This window comes from Seriola dumerili, unplaced genomic scaffold (genome assembly GCF_002260705.1).
Source record: "Seriola dumerili isolate Sdu_G_001 unplaced genomic scaffold, Sdu_1.0 BDQW01000699.1, whole genome shotgun sequence".
NCBI lineage: Eukaryota > Metazoa > Chordata > Actinopteri > Carangiformes > Carangidae > Seriola > Seriola dumerili.
This window is the reverse complement of record NW_019174954.1, coordinates 189867-201802: the sequence shown is the minus strand read 5'-3', so window position 1 is coordinate 201802 and position 11936 is coordinate 189867.

The following is an 11936-nucleotide window of genomic DNA, read 5'->3' as shown; positions in this document are numbered from 1 at the left end:
TTATGACGAGCAAATGTGGAATTAGGCTACCATTGCTACCATTGGTATCACATTTGCTTGTTGTTACTTTACATTTAAAGTTTTCTACACAGATTTGATGTAACATCCATAATCTTGTGAATAGTATTTCAAAATCTTAGTGAATGTTAATGTTCCACGCTAAAACAGTCTGTTTTAAAATGAAATGTTCTGTTTAAATGTTTGACTCTCCAGGATGATTCACGTAAAGGATGGACAGTCTTTTAAGTCTCCGCTCAGAGCCACCAGTATTCCAGTTTTCCGGCACGTTGTCTTCTTACTCCTAACACACTTTTGTGGAGGTAACTTACACATTGTAGTATGTGTTTAAGGGCTCTGACACACTTGGTGTTAGACGTGTGTGTGAGAGATGGGATCCTACAAAAACAGAACAGCGTATTTCACATAAAACATTTCTTTTTGATTCTTTCGCTGGTTTGAAGTTGGCGAGACTCAGTTTGATAAAGGTGATATCATATTGCTCTCAGAACTTTTAGGATTTAGCAACTTTTAAATCAGACTCTGGTGACAGTTGATTGGTTGTTTGCTTATGTGGCCACTGTCAGTCAGATCTGACTAAACCACACCCACACAGTCCGATGATTAGTTTTTGAGGGTTACCTCTGAATATCTGGGGATGTTTTTCTCAAAATTTACTTTGCCTTTTACTTATTTATTCTTTTGAAGGCCATTAATTGATTTTAATGGATTTGTTAGCTGGCAGGAGAGAGTTAACAGGGCCTTGGGTTGGCATAAGCTCATTGTCGACACCTTAAAAGCTCGGCCACCATGGCCAGTCTTTTCTGTGCTAGTTCTGTGATGTCGCCTTATTGTGTAAACACTAAATTTAAAATGTGAAAAATATGAAACCATTTGAACAACATAAGGCTCCATTCTGTTACGTCACAACTGCTAAATAATGGTGAAGTGAAACACTAAAACCAGCACCTGCATGTAAATACAGGTAAATGATTGCCTACTAGAAAATTCTGAAAATCTAGAGGCACAACAGAAGCCATGATTCAGCCTGACAGAGGTGAGTGTGTTTATTGTAAAGACAGAATTTGAAATGGACCTATTTATTTCCAGGTCAGACGCAGGTTGATCCCCCCCAGCCGGTCGTGGTAATGGTTGGCGATGACACCGTTTTGCCTTGTCAGCTGGAACCTGCCATGGATGCTTTTAAAATGACAATGGAATGGGGGAGACTTGACTTGGACCCCAGGTTTATATATGTGTGGCACGACGGTAAGGCGCTTCTGGATGACCAAAACACGGCCTACAAGGGAAGAACATCGTTGGCCATCGACAAACTGAAGCATGGAGACATTTCACTGAAACTCTCCAAAGTGAAAGTCTCTGATCATGGAACGTACAGATGTTACATTCCAAAACAGAGTAAACAATATTTTGTAGAGCTTCTTGTTGGTAAGTGTCTAAGAGACTTGAACATGTTTTGGTTCATTGCCATTTGTTTTTAGGCTACACAGAACACCTAATCTCAGTTATTTCCTTGTCTTTTGTAAAGAATTTGTGATTTGAGTATTGTAAGTAAACGCTGTTTGAATCAACATCTCCTCATCAACAGCTGCCATCTCCTCACCTGGTATCAGCTTAGCAAGGCTTCATAAAGACAGTGGTAGAGTGGTGTTACAGTGTGAGTCTAAAGGCTGGTATCCAGAGCCTGAGCTGTTGTGGCTGGACGGTGAGGGAAAGCTCCTCTCTGCTGGACCTACAGAGACAGTCAGAGGTCCTGATGACCTGTATACTGTCAGCAGCAGAGTGACTGTGGAGAAGAGACACAGCAACAACTTCACCTGTAGAGTCGAACAGAAGGACATCAACCAGACCAGAGAGACACACTTTTATATTCCAGGTAGAAATAATTTCTACAATTATAAAACAGTCACAGTTGAGCTTCATTTGACTCTAGTTTTCTATAAATACAGAGTTGTTCTTTTATTTCAGATGATTTCTTCATGGCCACATCTAACTGTGCTGCTTCCATCAGCTTTAGTGTGGTTTTCTGCTTAATGTTTGTTGTTGCAGTTTCCTTTTCTGTCTGGAAACAGAGACAAAACAAAATAAGTGAGTCAAAAAAGTATTTGATATATTTAAGAACGCTTTTCCTATCAAAGCCCTTAGATTATTACTTTACTTTTTTAATAGTATATAGATAGTACCTGTACAATTAGAAAGTTGTTTTAAATGGATTAAGAAATGTGTCATATACTCAAAGACATTTTTACAGCAGAACTCATTTGCTGTTATTGTGCATCTGTCTGCAACTGCATAGTCTAACAATTTTTTTTAATCACAGAAATGCCAAGTCAAGACATGAATGAAGACCAAGAAGAGAAAACCACAGCTACTAATACCAGCACAGAACATCAGCCTTTGATGGCAAGGAAAGAAATCATGGATTTAGACAAAAAAAGGGCAAAACTTGATGAGCAGTTAAAGAAGAAAGAGGAGGAACAGAAGGATGTGGTGCAGATAATTGACTGTCTGAAGGAACTGACTGAGGAACTGGAGACGCAGAAAGAGCAACTGACTGTCCAGATTCAGAAAGCAGAGAGAGAGGTAGAGGAGACTGATAAGAAGGTTACATCAGTGGAGACAGAAGTAACAGAAGAGGAGGGAGATAAGATAGCTAACAAAGCAAAGGGATATTTAAAACTGAAAGAAATCATACTGGAGAGTAACGACAACCAGCAGGAGAGAAAGCAAGAATACCAGCAACTGCAAATGAATGTAGACAAAATAGTCAAGAGGGTATTTGAAGAAATCAAACAAATTACAGAAAAGTTGAAAAAAATAGAGGGTCACATGGAGAAAATTAAAAAACAGCTAAAGGACACAGAGGAACAGAAAGAAGAGATTCAGAGGAAACTTCAAAGAAAAGAGAAGAAATAGGACAAGACAAAACAAATCCTACAGAACGAGATAAATTAGTGCTCTCTTTGTGTACATGTAATGACTAAAAAATTGTGAAGGCTTTCAACACTCCACATCACACTGAGTACATCAGTTTTTTAATCTCCTCATATCGTCCAGGTTGTGTTTGAAGAACATTTAGAGATAATATTTCAGCCCAGCACAGTGTTTGTGTGTCAGACCTCCTCCTGATGAACAACATTTGAAAAGAGATGACCAAAAATATGTAAATAAGGAGGAAAAGTTGAAGAAAAAGTTCAGTGTAATCTGCTGCTGACAGATAAGAGACAGGGAGACAGTCCACAAATATTCAATGAAGATTGCGTTTTCTAACAGTGTTTTTATTTAATGATGATTTATGGTATGATGATTCATATTTATGATTTTATGTGTGGCTGTGATTTTTGACTGTTGATTAAATATATCCAATAGCCTGTACAGCTCTAAACATATGACTGTACACTTTGTTCTTTTAAGAACATTTACACTGTCGATATGAAATCATCATGAACTGAATCGGTGAGACTCAGACACAGCTCGGGGATGTGACTACTGATACTGGAGTGGGACTGGTCGACTCGGTCACATGCACATTTCCCCCCGTGGCATTAAAAGGACATCTTTCCAAAAAAAAAAAATGAGACGATACAGCTTTTTATCAAAACATGCTGATTTAAAGAACCAGAACATAAATTAAATGAATGCAAACTTAAAAACATTGTTTGTTGGATTGGGTTTTTTGTTTTTAATGTACATACATTTGACTGCTTTTTATGTTACATTGTTAGTGTGGCATTGGTTAAATCACGTGTGTGTGTGTGTGTATTTGAACAATTAAAGCCAATCAACTATATTGTAAATACTGTGTAAATACATTTTCATATTGTAAGTTTATCTATCTATCTATCTATCTCGTAGTATGTAGTGATTTATTGTATACAATATTTATGTATGTACTAATATTTACTCATTGTCTTGAATTTAGTTTTCTTCCCTCAATAGTACTAAATCTATCTTAAAACAACAATTAAATTGGTCCTTCCTTTTTTCTTACATCCTTACATTAATACTGATATTGTTCCTGAAAAGTTAAATAGGAATGTATGATACTTACTAATACTAATGTTAGCATGGTAAGACCATCTTCACTTGAATATATCTGATATTTTCACTATGTCTTTGCCTCATCTGTTTGGCAAGGGTGTGTCTGTGAAATGTAAATAGATGGTTAAATCAGTCATCATTTCTATTCTAGAGTCTGAAAATCTGTTATTGAGCCACTTGTCATTCAAAATGAAATATATATAATGAACTGTGTGCATCCTTTTGAACTTTTTAAACAGCTGCACAACAAAACCAAAGCAGTTGGTTCTGCACAAAGTAGTTTGGTTGTGGGAAATCCCCCTCACTGCTGCACCTTCAGACACGTAAGAAGTCCTTGTATAGGTTCTATTCAGGTCCTGCAGTTAACTTCAGCCTCTATCATTCTGGCAGGCGGAAAACATGCTATTTAAACATACATTATTACTTACTACTTTAACACGAAAATTGTCAAAGAAAATCCCCACAGCATCTGGCACACATTTAATTTGATCTGTAATTTGATTGTATCTTATTCGAGGTTTTATAATCTTTTAGCGGGTCGATAGATCTAGCTCAACGTTGACGTTGAGCTGAAGTTGAGGTCAGACTGATGTGACAGCATGATAAGTCATTGACCACAGGAAGAGTATTTAAAGGCTGCAGCTGCTCTGTTCCTGAGAACACTGTCTACAGACGTGTGAACAGACAGTAGACAGAACATTGTGGTTTAACTGTTTCACCATAAAGAACTGCTCAAATGTTGTAATGTTCAACTGTGTGACAATTCATCATCATTTCAGGTCAACTGTCACAGAATGTTTAGTTTTCCTAAATATACATACAAGGAACAAGGAACTGTCCTTCACTGTCTTATCTCTGATCTGTGTGTTGTGTAGTGTTTATAGTCTATACTTTAGGAGAATATTAACAATTAAGTGAAAATAAAAAATACACGACTTTATCTAATCCAATTAACATGCAGCAAATGAAGTTCATTTTCAGCCATGGGTAGTGTCTGCAGGTATTTCTTTTAAAGTACATGTAGCCCTAACAACTTTCACCAACAACTCAGGGCCGCCTACATGTAGTCTGGGACTCGAAACCCAAATCTGGTGAGCATTTGCTGCACCACTCTGCTGTTCTTTAAGTCTACTTCTTTAAAAATAACTCAAGGTGTTGCAGATGAAAATATCAACATTTCTCTCATCTGGACTATGGTGGTTGGACAGTAAGAGGACAATATTTAGAGAGATTTTGATGAGAAAAACACCCTAAACCATAAAAATAAGGAGGACTAAACATTCTGTGAGTATGTGATATGGTGTCCTGTAATCTAAGAAACGCATGTCTAATCTAGAATTCGTGGTTGTATCCCTCCACCACTTAGACTAGTTTCAGGTTGCATTCCTGTTCATCTGGACTCATATAAAATATTAACCAATTGTGACATTTTTTCACAACTGCTGTGTGTTGAGTTATGGCTAAAATTTGTTTTCTGACCACCAAAATCTAATCAGTTCATCCTTGAATCCAAATTAAAGTTTGTGCCAAATTTGAAGAAGTTCCATCTAGGCATTACTGAGATATTGCATCCATAAGGAAGAGGAATAACTATGACATGGTCTCAGACACATATTACATCACAATTACAATTTAATTATGATTTTTCTTTAAAATCACATCAAATATCATTTGATTATTCATACTACAGAATTGCTAATAGAAAAACAACCAAACATGTTCAATGAATTTAACACGTAGAAAAATTACATTTAGTTTAAACACAATATTGATAGACATTTAAAAAAGGAACTTGTTTTGCACAACCACTAAGTATAAGGTATAACTTCCTTCCTTACTAAATTAGCTTTCATGCACAGTATTACATATACAGGTACCATCTGAGCGTTAAACAAACGGTCCTACTCTTCTTTCAATCCGATGTCTCAGCTCTTACTGACCTGTGAAACGCACAGGAGATACATAATTTAGGGGAAAAAAAGCATGCACAGTAAAAGATGTTTGTGCCAAGACATTTTGATCTTAATACTGTGGGGTTTTTTTGTTTTTTTTTGAGACAAGGTTTACTACTACACTCTTTTCTGTGACCTTAGTGCTTTGCAAACCTTGCAGTCATCACTTTGTGAGAAGGTGTCTAATAATTTGACGTTATCAATTCATCACTGAATTTTATTTATTTTGTACTGAGTGAATAAATAAACACTAATGACCTGAAATGAAAAGAGAACATCATACTTAGTCTTACCAATAGTAGACAGAAGAATAGACGACACTCTCTTCTGGTGAACATCTTGTGCCTGTCATAGATTTTTGGAAAGAAATTAACTTGTGTCAGCTTTTCGGTTAGAACTGTGACAAAATGACAATCACTTTATGGAATAAGGTTTTGCAATAGAGGACACAATAGAGGTGGGGGAATTGATTCACATCAAGTCAGAGTTATGTCACAAATTAAAGGACTTGAGACTCGCACTGTTAAGACTTGACATTCATGACCTGAGACTTGACTTAGACTTGAGACAGGTGATTTGGAAGACTTGACTCCTTTTATGAAATATATCGCATTTTCTTGATGAGGTACGTTTCATTTTCTGAAAAGTGATTTCAAATGTGATGCCCATAAACCAGTGATAATGGGGAGGGACAAATACTTGTTGTGAGGTACCTTTCTTTTCTGTCTCTGATTTTCTGTGTATCTGTGAATGTTCTCATTCGTCCAGGTCATAGTTATCTCTCTCTCAAATTAAATCGAGGGCAACTGGACTTGTATTTGTCTGTGGAAGACGTTTCCACTAGTAACGTCCACTAGTAAGACTAGTGCGGACTAGAGAGACCAATACATGATGAACTGATGAAGCCACTTGGATAAGAGGCGAAACGTCTTCCACAGACAAATACAAGTCCAATTGCCCTCGATTTAATTTGAGAGAGAGATTTTCTGTGTAGTTTAAAACTGAGAGGCTCAAATAGAGAGACAGTTTTTGATGGACAGACTTTAAATGTTTCAGATTAAGTTATTGTGTTTTTTTAATATTTTAGCTTTTTATTCACGCGCAGTCAACCAGTCTAACGTGTTACAGTTGTACAAAAAGAGTTCAGTTCAGAGTTCCAGTCTCACTCAACTGGAAAAAAGGTCTACACCTTGCGGACTAGATATGGTATACAGATTTTATTCTTAGCAATGCTTTTTTGTTGTACTTTCTGTCGACTAAAATATCAATTTGATTCTTTGCCATGAAATTTCATACAGACATTCATGATCAATGCTACTGACTTTGGTGACCCCATGATTTTACCTCTAATGCCACCATAAGCTTTTGTTTGTGGTTATGTGTGAAAAATTTTGATATCTATGTGATGGATCATTTGAGTTTGGTATGGACATTTATGATTCACTCAGGATGAATTATAAGAAATGACTTTGGAGAACACCCCACCCCCCGTCTGTGTACCTTTGCGTTTTTCACAGTAAAGAAGTCCCACCACCAACAGCAGCGGAGTTGCCACCGAAATACTGATCAGAATCCACAGCAGAGCGGAGAGATGTGGGGAGTGAATATGGAATGAATGAGGACCTTAAAAGACAAAAAAAATTAACTTAATGTCTACTGTCTATCACTAGTGTTTACATTGGAAAAAATATGCTTTGCTTTAGCATAGTGGCGTAACAAATTTTGTATGAATGTATGATTACAGCTAGAACAGCAAGCACAACTCAGCTACACTACAATTTGATATTTTGTGTTTTCAATGCAAACACCTTGTGAGTTCTCACCTCTTACAGCTAACCAGCTCTCTGGTGATTCTCCAGCTCCAGAGATGCTGCACTTGTACAGTCCCTCATTAAACTTGGAAACACTGGGGATGTTCATCTCTCCTTTGTAACCCGTTCCGACACGGGTGCCATCCTTGTAGAACTCAGCGATGAGGTGCGAAGTATTCTCCATTCTACAGCGCAGAGTCACATCATCTCCCTTAGTCACAGGCAGAACAGGAATGTCCAGGATCACTTCACCATCTAAAGAATACATAAAAATAGCGGTAGCTTCTGGGGCTTGTGCACCATATTTTAAACATACAAACTGCAACATGACATAATTTTCTCTTGGGTCAATACACATTCAAAAAATTAAGATATACCATGCTTCAGACACAATCAATGGGAATGTAGAGCTTACAAATGTAGTCTTTTTGCCATTTGCAGTATTTTTTTTCCCAAATTGCTTTTGTTAAACAGTCCCCTGGACTTTAAGTAGAAAACTACAGCATTCACTTTATTTCAGTGATTTAACCTTACTGTTTCTTCGAGATGAAGAGCAAATGATGAATCATGTTTATTTTCACTTTAAGAAAATAAGTACTATAGATCTTGATGTATACTTTGTCAAACATACCAGTAACTGTGATGTTAACTGCATTACTTCTCTCCCCCTCTTCATCTTCACACCAGTACACTCCACTGTCTGCTGGATAGGCACTTTGAATGGTGCGGCATCTTGTTGATGTCTTCCAGGAAGAGGCATTTGTCGGAGTAAATTCCTTCCGTTTCCTCATCACTCTCCATTCATGTGGCCCACCAAACTCCACACAATTTACAGAGATTGACTCGTATAAAAAGAACTGAAGTCTGTTTGGAAAAATATGGGGAAAACCTGCATCTGAGCCAGAGACAAAAATGTTTAAGTTAAAGAATTTCCATGTTATTTTTACAACCTCAACATCATCACTCCTACAACATATTTTAGGCATGTGTTATTTTACATTTCTTATCTTTTAAAAAAGTTTCCTTATGGTTAAGCCATGATGTATAGGGTTATACAACTAAAACCCTTAAGGTTAAGAAAAGATGTGGTTAGAGTCAATAACATGGCACATTCTACATGACCATCCACCACCCTGATTACCACACTGGTACAATCCATGTTACTACATAAAGGTTAGACTACTTCCTATATAGTGGCACAAATGGTAAAATTAATAATGGCCAATATGGACGTACTTCCTGCTTAATGCTCTGCATTATTACTTATATTAATTTTGTTCTCTCAAATATTTAGTGACACTAGATGTTTTGTATAACTGCCATGGATTTTACACGTGCAGTGCAATTGTAAGTTTTTGTGCACCAAACACACATGGAATCATCTACAACATACTCTCTAGATCGACACACTCCTCGCCACCCGTGCACAATTCAAGAACGTGATCTCAAGCCAGCTCACCTCAATGGGCAAATGATTTCACTGAGTATTGTCCTCTTTTGAAGTGTATCACTGACATACAGTGATACACTTCAAAAGAGGACAATACTGTGTATATCTCGACATCATTGCAAATGAGGGAAACCTCAATGATCGAGGCAACACCAAAAACACTATTGTTAGTCAGTGGGGATATTTCTGTTAAGTCCTAAATCTTAAAGGAATAGTTTAGGTTATTTGACGTGAGGTTGTATAAGGCAGTCATGCGTTGTGAGTGTGTTACCTGCAGTAGACAACGCGCTAAATGGGCATCTTTTCAAAGTGTCTAAAACACGTTTTTCTTCTGGCCTGCCCACAGCAACACATCATTCTGCTAGTGTACCAGTGCTCCCTGCTGCCTCCCTTAACTGGCAGTGCGCTGATCTGAATCTATTGCAGGTAATACACTGACTATGCATGACTGTCTCACACAACGCCACATCAAATAAACCAAATCTGATATAACCCCCTCTAATATAAAGCATTAAAAACAGTAACTGCAACTTACCATATTTCTGACCATTACTGTTGTGAACTTTTGCTACAAGAATCGCATTAATCACTAGAGAGAGAGAGAAAAAATAGTTGTTTCAGAAATACTGACCTTTACACGTCTGTGTTCATGCTAGAATATCATGAACCATCAAGAACAGAAAATATAGCTGCTGTAATCTGTAGATGCTTCCTAGGTAAAAGGAAAATCTTAGGTTTACATCTCCCATCTCCCAACAAAGTGTTGTAATGTCTGACCTTTTGTAAAAAAGAAAAAAAGGTTTTTGCCAAAAGCTTTCTAAAGAATGTGACAAACAAAATGACTACTCACATAGTGTGATGCAGAGAGCTGTAACCTCCATGTTGTCTTGCTGCTGTCACCATCAGACTGAAACAGAAATAAATGCAAGTGTGACCTTCTTCCTGTTTGGCCTCTTATAGAAGCAACAGCATGTGAGAGTTTTGGTTCTAAAAATATGTGAAGTAGAGCTGCTCTGGTTGAAGAAATAATCTAGCTGATTTTGCCATGTGTGCTAAATGGTTGTAAGCAGAAGATGTGCAGATTTTCTGTTAACAACTTTGCGGCAAAGCTTGTAAAGTGACGTGTGTTCTGACCCAACTGGACTAATTTCAAGGAGCTGAATCATTCGGAAAAGCTAAACTTAGTTCACTAATTTGCTGTGTAAGGAAGTGTTAATTGAGAGAGGAACTGAGTGTGTGTGTGATGGTGTCTATTATGTAATCATTCATGTATTAAACATAAGGAACATCAATTATCCCCCTGATTCTTGTGTGTCTTAAACACTTTCACTTTCAGTTTGAGTTGATCTAGCACCTGCTCTGCCTTTTATTATCTCTATTCATTTAACAAGTAAAGCCATGATGATGCCATTCCATCAAGTTTTGTATATTCAAAGTCAATTTTGTGTCAAACTAAAAACCCCTTTTGTTTTCACATTCTAATGAATGTGCAAGGTTTCACACAACTCAGGAGTGCGTTTTGTTAAAACACTTCCTCGTCTCTTAAGAGCAGGTGAACATATAGTACATATACTGTGTATTTACAACAGAGGTTGTAGTGAGGAAAAGAAACTTATATTAACCTCTGTCTCATAGGAATCTCAATAACAACAAAGTGTGACTTCACTACACAGTTTTATGAAAGAAGCCCAATTCTGCCCTCTGCAGTCGGTCATCCATTTTTAAATTATACAATAAAGAAATGTAGCACTAGGATATGAAGACTGCAAAGAAATATATAGATGCATACATAGAGAGATGCAGTCCTGACCATCTGAAAACACTGTCGGTACTGATACTCTAATTGTCACTATATTTTAAACATAAGCATGCATAGAGTGTTGTTCATGAGGTTTAAATCTAATGCACATGTACATTGATCCAGGCTGCAGCATGTAAAACAAGGTGAACACACCTTAACTGATTACTGTTGTTCACGATTGGAGTACTTTTTTTATTGGAGGACTTTGGTCATGCAGCTGCGTTTCCCCTAGGCTGAACTGGAGTTTTGACGTGCACAACAGGTATGTGAGCTTTAAAAACTATACATCTAATTACTTAATGAATTTCTTCATTGTAGAAAACAATTATTTTCTGTTTGTTTAAAGCTGGTCTTCCCTCAAAAATTATATGCAGAGAAGAAGATTAGTGTTGTTTTATGAAAACTGTCATTTTTTCCTCTGGGTTGTACCAGTGAATTCTCAAACCAGTGCACTGAGGGCTCACCATTGATCTTGTTTTACCATGTTGTTTGAAACAAGCTTTGTAAATACAGTATTGGCATTTTCTTACTGATTTTACCGTCATGTTATTGATATTTCTCTGTTTAATAATTTCAGTTGATTTGGTTTATACTTCTTGCTTCACCATGGGCTTATATCACAGTTCCAATGGTAAGAGTGCAAGGTTGGTTAATGGTTGGTATTTGATTTAAAAAATATACAAATTGTGCCACAGGTCATTGTTAAAATGCAAAAGTAATTATATTTTGGGTTGAAAACATTTTATAAAAATATGTAGTGTCTAGTCTGTGTTGAACTTTACTTTGAGCTAAGACAAAATGTCTGTGCACTGTTGCCTGTGCTTTATAAACATTCAGATAACTTAGACATTAGTTTATTCATG